We start from the raw sequence: 9,058 nt of genomic DNA, 5'->3' as shown, positions 1-9,058 counted from the left end.
CAGAAGCTGACACTTTATCGAGTTTGTGTCATCTTCTCAACCGTTTTTATCATCTGATGAAGTCACAAAGGATTGTTTTCCCTAATTAGCCCTGGAATTCCCTAATTTCTCTGCCTCTCCCAGATTGATGCGGATGCAGTTTGTGGTGTCGCTGGTAGTCATGATGTCCCGAGGCATGGTACATTGGGGAGACCATGCAGACGCTACGACAACGGATGAATGAACACCGCTCGACAATCACCAGGCAGGAGTGTTCCCTTCCTGTTGGGGAACACTTCAGCGGTCACGGGCATTCGGCCTCTGATCTTCAGGTAAGCGTTCTCCAAGGCGGCCTTCACGACACACGACAACGCAGAGTCGCTGAGCAGAGACTGATAGCCAAGTTCCGCACACATGAGGACGGCCTCAACCGGGATATTGGGTTCATGTCACACTATCTGTAACCCCCACGACTTGCCTGGACTTGCAAAATCTCGCTAACTGTCCTGTCTGGAGACAATACAATCTCTTTAACCTGTGCTTAATGCTCTCTCCACTCACATTGTCTGTACCTTTAAGACTTGATTAGCTGTAAGTATTCGCATTCCAACCATTATTTTGTAAATTGAGTTTGTGTCTTTATATGCCCTGTTTGTGAACAGAACTCCCACTTACCTGACGAAGGAGCAGTGCTCCGAAAGCTAGTGGCTTTTGCTACCAAATAAACCTGTTGGACTTTAACCTGGTGTTGTGAGACTTCTTACTGTGTTCTCCCAGATTGCACAGGTGAGGAAGTGGGGGGTGAGTGTGGATGGAGAAGTGAAGGGTGGGAGGGGAGGGAAGGAGAGGGCAGTCGGGCTATGGATTCACTGGGACAGACGCTGGCTAGACGAGCATTTATTGCCCATTCCTGGTTGCCATGAGAAATTGATGGTGAGCTGCCTTTCTGAACCGCTGCAGTTCAATATGTCGATACACCCATAGTGTTATTAAGAAGGTAATTCCAAGGTTTTGATCCAGTGACAGTGAAGGAATGGTGATATATTTCCGAGTCAGGTTGGTGAGTGACGTGGAAGGGAACCTCTAGATGACGATGTTTCCAGGTATCTGCTGCTCTTGTCCGTCCAGATTGTAGTGGTCGTAGGTTTGGAAGGTGCTACCAAAGGAACCTTGGTGAGTTCCTGCAGTGCATCATATGGATGACCTATACAACTAATCTAATCGCAATGCTCCACTCTCTCCCTATAGTCCTGCCTCATACCCAAACCAATCCCACTGCCCCAATCTCATTGTCCTGCATCAAGTGGTTAGAACATACAACATTACAGCGCAGTACAGGCCCTTCGGCCCTCGATGTTGCACCGACCAGTGAAACCAATCTAAAGCCCATCTAACCTACACTATTCCAATATCATCCATATGTTTATCCAATAACCATTTGAATGCTCTTAATGTTGACGAGTCTACTACTGCTGCAGGCAGGGCATTCCACGCCCTTACTACTCTCTGAATAAAGAACCTACCTCTAACATCTGTCCTATATCTCTCACCCCTCAATTTAAAGCTATGTCCCCTAGTGTTAGCCATCACCATCCGAGGAAAAAGGCTCTCACTATCCACCCTATCTAATCCTCTGATCATCTTGTATGCCTCTATTAAGTCACCTCTTAACCTTCTTCTCTCTAACGAAAACAACCGCAAGCCCCTCAGCCTTTCCCCATACGATTTTCCCACCATACCAGGCAACATCCTGGTAAATCTCCTCTGCACCCTTTCCAACACTTCCACATCCTTCCTAATATACGGTGACCAGAACTGTCCGCAATACTCCAAGTGCGGCCGCACCAGAGTTTTGTACAGTTGCAACATGACCTCCTGGCTCCGAAACTCAATCCCTCTACCAATAAAAGCTAACACACCGTACGCCTTCTTAACAACCCTATCAACCTGGGTGCCAACTTTCAGGGATCTATGCACGTGGACACCCAGATCCCTCTGTTCATCCACACTACCAAGTATCTTACCATTAGCCCAGTACACTGTATTCCTGTTGCTCCTTCCAAAGTGAATCATTTCGCACTTTTCCGCATTAAACTCCATTTGCCACCTCTCAGCCCAGCTCTGTAGCTTATCCATGTCCCTCTGTAACCTGCCACTTCCCTCCGCACTGTCTACAACAATGCTCACAATGCCACACTGCTGCCACTGTGGTGGAGGAATTGAATCTCTGAGGAAGGGGTAGCACTCAAGCGAGCTGCTTTGTCCTGGATGGTATTAACATAAGAACAAGGAGCAGGAGTAGGCCATCTTGCCCCTCGAGCCTGCTCTGCCATTCAATAAGATCATGGCTGATCTTTTTGTGGACTCAGCTCCACTTACCCGCCCGCTCACCATAACCCTTAATTCCTTTACTGTTCAAAAATGTATCTATCCTTGCCTTAAAAACATTCAATGAGGTAGCCTCAACTGCTTCACTGGGCAGGGAATTACACAGATTCACAACCCTTTGTGTAAAGAAGTTCCTCCTCAACTCAGTCCTAAATCTGCTTCCCCTTATTTTGAGGCTATGCCCCCTAGTTATAGTTTCACCCGTCAGTGGAAACAACTTCCCTGCTTCTATTTTATCTATTGCCTTCATAATCTTATATGTTTCTATAAGATCTCCCCTCATTCTTCTGAATTCCAATGAGTATAGCCCCAGTCTACTCAGTCTCTCCTCATAAGCCAACCCTCTTGACTCCGGAATCAACCCAGTGAATCTCCTCTGCACCCCCTCCAGTGCCAGTATATCCTTTCTCAAGTAAGGAGACCAAAACTGTACACAGTACTCCAGGTGTGGCCTCACCAGCACCTTATACAGCTGCAACATAACCTTGCTGTTTTTAAACTCCATCCCTCTCGCAATAAAGGACAAAATTCCATTTGCCGCCTTAATTACCTGCTGCACCTGCAAACCAGCTCCTTGAGATTCCTACACAAGGACACCCAGGTCCCTCTGCACAGCAGCATGCTGCAATTTTTTACCATTTAAATAATGGTCCATTTTGCTGTTATTGCTACCAAAATGGTGTTGGAACATCCCCCTCATTGAACTATGGAAGCAGCTGAGCCACAGAGTCCCAAACCCATTTTGTTACAATCTCCGTGGAGACTGATAACTTCTTCGAAAGAAAGGAATCCCCGCGATGCCAACAGAAAGCTAACCGTTGGACAAGATTGCACTTGTTAAAACTTACTGTAACAAACCGCTGAAAATCAGCATAATCAAACAACGATTTACAGGTGAATAGGAATTTAAACAAAATGTACAAAGATACTCTTTGGGGTTACAAGCACTCTCATTACCTTTGGCCAAATGTGGGACTATGTTCAATCTCTCAGTCTCTGCTGTGTCGGAGTTCTCACTTCCCATTCAATTGTTTTAGCCCTTGTTGGTTGGACATTGTGATCCTGTGAAGGGTGAGGCAGCCCTTGGCCAACTGTCCCCATAGCAACAAGGAGCTCAGAGTCAATGATTTGATAACAGAAGCCCATTGTGGGCCCACTGTGAAGCTCCAATCAATCATGGCTGCTGGAAGTACCTGACAGGTGACTGGTGTGACCAGGTCTGCAACAGGCCCTGGACTGTATCTCTAACTGTGATGGCCACAACATTCCTAGCAATAGCTGGCCGAGTCAGAGAAAGAGAAAACTAAATGACTATCCACTGATTAATGAGTCTGATAAAAGATCTCACAATATCAGGTTAACGTCCAACAGGTTTATCTGGTAGCACAAGCTTTCGGAGCACTGCCCCTTCATCAGGTGAGTCGCCTGATGAAGGGGCAGCGCTCCAAAAGCTCGTGCTACCAAATAAAACTGTTGGACTTTAACCTGGTGTTGTGAGACCTCTTACTGCGCCCACCCCAGTCCAACGCCGGCATCTCCACATCTGATAAAAGGACAGGGGCTGAATGGTCAAGTCATGTTTCTCAGACATATTTCAGTCCCTGGTAACCCTCCAAATGGTACCTAGTCAACACCAAATCAAAGGCTGCTTGCCCACCAGTCAAGTGGTACCCCTGAGTCAGCCCCCTCAACAAGCCTCTGGGCTACCCTTGGGTGGGCTCTTGCCAGGTGCACGCCTTGTGAAGTCAGTGCTGATTTGTGCCATTCTAACATCATACCAGTGTGGATGAACATTTCGACGGGGGAGTGGGGGGTGAGAAACCGGGCTGCCACTGACAGGGGAGGGTGGCAATCACAGCAAGCTTTCACACCGATGCAAAATGCAATTCTGGCCTTCTTGCCATTTTTTCCACTCCCATCGCCAAACCCGCCTGATGTTTAGAGGAGCAGAATATCCAGGCAGAGTTCTGCATTCTCCCCACCTCCATGTAACTAATATACTCCTTTTCTCATCTTCCCACCAGAATGAACACCTTGACTTAATACTCCAAGTGCCAAATTTCCGTCCAGTCACTTCACCTGTCCATATCTCTTTGTAGGCTAATTTCCTGCTTTCCTACCTATCTTGGTGTCATCTGTGAATTTAGCTGCCGTACATTCGCTCCATTCCTCCAAATCATTGATGTAGATTGTAAATAGTTCAGCCCCCAGCACCGATCCCTGTGGCACTTCACTTGATACAGCTTGCCAACCCAAAGAAGACTCATTCATTCCCACTTTATCCATGCCAGCATGTTTCCCCCTAAACCATGTGCTCTTTATTATCTTGTGTTGTAACGTGTGATTCAACACCTTATCAAATGCCTTTGGAAATCCACAGATTCCCCTTTATCTACATTGCTTGTTACTTCCTAAAAGAACTTCAAAAAATTAGTTAAACACATTTTTTCTTTCACAAAGCCATGTGGACTCTGCCTGATCCTGTCATAAATCATAATAGGATAAACCCAACAATTACAGACCAGTCCATTTAACTTCAGTGGTGGGGAAGTTTCAAGATACAATTACTTGGATTAGAATTAGTAATCACATGGAAAAATGTGGGTTGATTAGGAAGAGCCAGTATGGATTTCTAAAGGGTAAATCATGTTTAACTAACTTGCTGGATTATTTTGAAGAGGTAACAGAAAGGATTGGTGAGGGTAGTGTTCTTGATGATAAAGAATATGATAAATAAACACTTAGACAATCATGATCTGACTGGGGCAGAATCAGCATGGTTTGACAAATTTGTTGAAATTTTTTGAATATGTTACTAACAAAATTGATGGAGGAGAGTCGATGGACATGGTACGTTTGGACTTTCAGAAGCCTTTAGATAAAGTGCCCCACAAGTAACTAATTAGGAAAATGAAAGCACATGGGATAGGAGGCAACATACTGTCATGGATTGAGGATTGGCTAATAGGCAGAAAGCAGAGTAAAATAAATGGGTCATTCTCACGTTGGCAGGCTGTGGCTAGTGGGGTATCGCAAGGATCAGTACTTGAGCCCCAGCTGTTCACAATACATATCAATGATTTGGATGTGGGGACAAAACATAATATTTCCAAGTTCATGGATGATACAAAGCTAGGTGGGAATGTGTTGTGAGGAAGATGTAAAGTGGCTACAGGAGGATTTGGACAGACAGTGAGTGAATATAAAGTGGAAAAATGTGAAGTAATCCATTTTGGGAGAAGAGGTGCAGAGTATTTCTTAAATGGTCAGAAATTAGAAAGTGTAGTTGCAAAAAAGGGACCTGGGTGTTCTTGTCCATAAGTCAGCTAAGGCTAGCATGCAGATGCAGCAAGGTATTAGGAAGGTGAATGAAATGTTAGTCCTATTTAGCATGGGAGTTATGACTTTTTATTTATTTATACGGGGATATGGGGGTCACTGGTTGGGCCAGCAAATATTGCCGATCCCTAATTACCCTTGAACTGAGTGGCTTGCTAGGCCATTTCAGAGGGCAGTTGAGTGTCAACCATATTGCTGTGGGTGTGGAGTCATATGTGGACCAGATGGGGTAAGGACGGCAGAATTCCTTCCCTAAAGGACATTAGTGATCGAGGTGGGTTTTTATGACAATCGACAATGGAGAGTGACTTTTAATTCCAGGTTTTTGTTAACTGGGCGGCACGGTAGCACAGTGGTTAGCACTGCTGCTTCACAGCTCCAGGGACCTGGGTTCGATTCCCGGCTCGGGTCACTGTCTGTGTGGAGTTTGCACATTCTCCTCGTGTCTGCGTGGGTTTCTTCCGGGAGCTCCGGTTTCCTCCCACAATCCAAAGATGTGCGGGTTAGGTTGATTGGCTATGCTAAAATTGCCCCTTAGTGTCCTGGGATGCATAGATTAGAGGGATTAGTGGGTAAAATATATGGGGGTAGGGCCTGGGTGGGATTGTGGTCGGTGCAGACTCGATGGGCCGAATGGCCTCTTTCTGTACTGTAGGGTTTCTATGATTCTATGATTTCAAATTTCACTGACTGCCAAGTTGGGATTTGAACTTGCATTTCCCCGAGTTTCATAGAATCATCATAGAATCCCTACAGTGCAGAAGGAAGCCATTTGGCCCATCGAGGCTGTACTGACCACAATACCACCTCGGCCCTATCCCCGTAATCCCAAATATTTACCCTGCTAGTCCCCCTGACACTAAGGGGGAATTTAGTACGGCCAATCTAACCTAACCCGCACATCTTTGGAGTGTGGGCGGAAACTGGAGCACCCGGAGGAAACCCACACAGACACGGGGAGAACATGCAGACTCCACACAGACAGTGACCCGCGGCTGGAATTTAACGCAGGTCCCTGGCACTATGAGGCAGCAGTGCTAACCACCGTGCCACCCATTTCTGGATTACTACTCCAGTGACAATATCACAGTACAATCACCTACAATTGCTTCAATTGTATATGAGCTTGGTTAGACCACACCTGGAGTATTGTGTGCAGTTTTGCTCCCCTTACCTTAGAAATTATATTATTGCCATAGAGGGAGTGCAACAAAGATTCACCAGACTTGTTCCAGGGATGGTGGGACTATCTTATGAAGAGAGATTGGGAAAACTGGGCCTGTATCCTCGCGAGTTACAAAATATTTAACTGGAATAGACAGGGTAGATGTAGGGGAGTTGTTTACCTTGGTCTGGGAGTCTGGAACTAGGGGTTACTATTTCAAAATAAGGGGGATGCCACTAAGGGTCGAGGTGAGGAGAGATTTCTTTATAAAGAAAGCTGTGAATCTTTGGAATTCTCTACCCCAGAGGACTACCATTGTGTATGTTTAAAGCAGAGAGGTCTATGAAATAGATGTCTATAAAATAATGAGTGGCACAAATCAGCTATCTTTTCCCAAAGGTAGGGGAGTCTAAAACTAGAGGGCATAGGTTTAAGGTGAGAGGGAAGAGATACAAAAGTGTCCAGAGGGGCAATTGTTTCACACAGAGGGTGGTGAGTGTCTGGAACAAGCTGCCAGAGGTAGTAGTAGAGGCGGGTACAATTTTGTCTTTTAAAAAGCATTTAGACAGTTACATGGGTAAGATGGGATTAGAGGGAGATGGGCAAAATGCGGGCAATTGGGATTAGCGTAGGTGTTTTTAAAAAAAAGGCAGCATGAACAAGTTGGGCCAAAGGGCCTGATTCCATGCTGTAAACTTCTATGACTCAGAGATTGATAGATTTCAGATTAACAATAATGCAAAGGATTATGGATATAGTGGGTCATAAAGCACTGAAGTGTCCAATCAGCCATGTTCATATCGAATGGGGGAGCAGGCTCAATGGGCTGAATGGCTTTACTCCTGTTCCTATGTGGTTTGCACGGACTGTCAAAAGGCACTCAATACAATGGCACACAACAGACTTTTGAGCAAAGTTATAGCGCCTGGAATAAAAGAAACAGTAGCAATTGGGTATGAAATTGACAGAGTAACAGGAATCAGAGAGTAACGGTCAATGGATATTTTTCAGGCTGGAACAAGGTTTGTAGTGGTGTTCACCAGGGGTCAGTATTGGGACCCTTGCTTTTCCTGATATATATTATTGATCTCGCTCATTGTGTGCATGGGGACCATTTCAAAGTTTGCCAATGATATGAAACTTGGAAGCATTGCAAACTGCGAGGACAGAGGGATTCTAACTGTGTAGGTTGGAGGGATTAGCGGGTAAATATGTAGGGATATGGGGGTAGGGCCTGGGTGGGACTGTGGTCGGTGCAGACTCGATGGGCCAAACGGCCTCTTTCTGCACTGTAGGGTTTCTATGATTCTATGATAGTGCAGAACTTCAAAAGGGCATAGACAAGTTGGTGGAGTGGGCAGATGGGTGGCAGATGAGTTCAATGCAGAGAAGTGTGAGATTATACATTTTGGAAGGAGGAACACAGACAATTTTATAAGGTGATTTCATGGGATGTGGGCATCGCTGGCTGGGCCAGCATTTATTGCCCATCCCTAATTAACCTTGAGCTGAGTGGCTTGCTCGGACATTTCAGATGGCATTTAAGAGCCAACCACAGTGCTGTGGGTCTGTAGTCACATGTAGGCCAGACTGGGTAAGGATGGCAGATTTCCTTCCCTAAAGGACATTAGTGAATCAGATGGGCTTTTACAATTGACAATATTTTCATGGTTATCATTAGACTTTTAATTCCATATTTTTTTTGGCATTGTGATACTATCATTGGACCAGTAATACAGAGACTCAGTGCTGGGAACCCAGGTTCAAATCTCACCACGATAGAGAGGAACTGTTCGTAAACAGATCAAGAACGAGAGGGCCCAGATTTTAAATGATTTGCAAAAGTATATGTGATACGAAAAAAAACGTTTAAACACACTGAGAAATCATAGAAGCCCTACAGTACAGAAAGAGGCCATTCGGCCCATCGAGTCTGCACCGACCACAATCCCACCCAGGCCCTACCCCCATATCCCTACATATTTTACCTGCTAATCCCTCTAATCTACGCATCCCAGGACACTAAGGGGCAATTTTAGCATAGCCAATCAACCTAACCCGCACATCTTTGGACTGTGGGAGGAAACCGGACCAAGGCGCTCATTAGAATGCGGTGTGTGTGTTTGAGGTAGCTGGGCAGATAATTCCTACAATACAGGTTGTAGTAAATGAAATTATTTATTATTT

Source organism: Mustelus asterias, unplaced genomic scaffold (genome assembly GCF_964213995.1).
Source record: "Mustelus asterias unplaced genomic scaffold, sMusAst1.hap1.1 HAP1_SCAFFOLD_2712, whole genome shotgun sequence".
Lineage (NCBI taxonomy): Eukaryota > Metazoa > Chordata > Chondrichthyes > Carcharhiniformes > Triakidae > Mustelus > Mustelus asterias.
Note: the sequence above shows the minus strand (reverse complement) of the source record.